This window comes from Hipposideros armiger, unplaced genomic scaffold (assembly GCF_001890085.2).
Source record: "Hipposideros armiger isolate ML-2016 unplaced genomic scaffold, ASM189008v1 scaffold_89, whole genome shotgun sequence".
NCBI lineage: Eukaryota > Metazoa > Chordata > Mammalia > Chiroptera > Hipposideridae > Hipposideros > Hipposideros armiger.
In genome coordinates, this window is record NW_017731439.1 from 1,549,550 (window position 1) to 1,550,639 (window position 1,090).

Sequence of the window (1,090 nt, forward strand, 5' to 3'; positions counted from 1 at the left end):
GCCACTCGGCCGGCCCCCCATCTTTATTTTTAAACTGATGCATGGAAGACATGGATTACTTGTCTAACAAAGAATAGACACATACAAAACAAAAACAATTCGTTGTCCAGATATTTGGTACCATGTGAAAAACAATATTTCTTTTTGATACTTTCAATGTGAAAAGCTAGTCAGGGAATGAATTAAACCAATGAGTTAGTTTCACATAAATGTTTTCTAATAGCCAAGCAATTGGTTAAGAAACATCTTGTCAAGTGGTTAAGCAGTGAAAAGTCTTCCCTAGGGGAAAGCTAAACACACAGGTGAACCTTCCTTTCATCAAGGGGCCCCATCAGTAGAGAAAAATGAGGGGACGTTATTCTGACTGGGCACAGGACTCAAACGATTCAGCTCAAAGTCACCTGGGGAGTAACTTTTCACAAGGGCCTTTGCCTTAGTCAACCATGTCTGGTTGCAACTTGAACCTGCCAACGTGGAGAGGGGGCACGGGGGAGAGAGCCAGGTGTGTGTCATGGAACCCAAGCAGAGCTCTTGGGGTCCAGAATCTCAGCGGGAGGGTCATCACAGAGGCTTGTGTCTCCACATTCCGGGGCTCTGCCTGGTTTCCTGCGTTCTCTTCTCACAGTGTGTGTGCTCTGTTCTCTCTCCCTGTCCCAAGCCCAGCACCATCTGACTTCTCAGTTTTAAAGCCCATGAATCCTGCATGCCTCGGCGAGAAAGATAATATTTTTTGAAAAATGACAAGCATTCCTTTTATTTTTATTTATTTATTTATTTTACCCTAGGAAGGGAAAATTTTATTAAAATTGAATAAACCATTTCTAAATTGTTTCAGGTGTACAAAGCAACATGGTGATTAGGCATCTACACACCTCACAAAGCAATAATCCCAATAAGTCTATTACTTACCTGACTCCATGCATAGTTACTGTAATGCCACTGACTATATTCTCTATGCTATATATTCCCATGACTAGTAATTTAATTTTATCTTATTTTATTTATTTATTTATTTAAAGATTTTTATTGGGGAATTGGGGGGATGGGAACAGTGCTGGGGAATTGGGGGAAGGGGAACAGACAAGTTGCT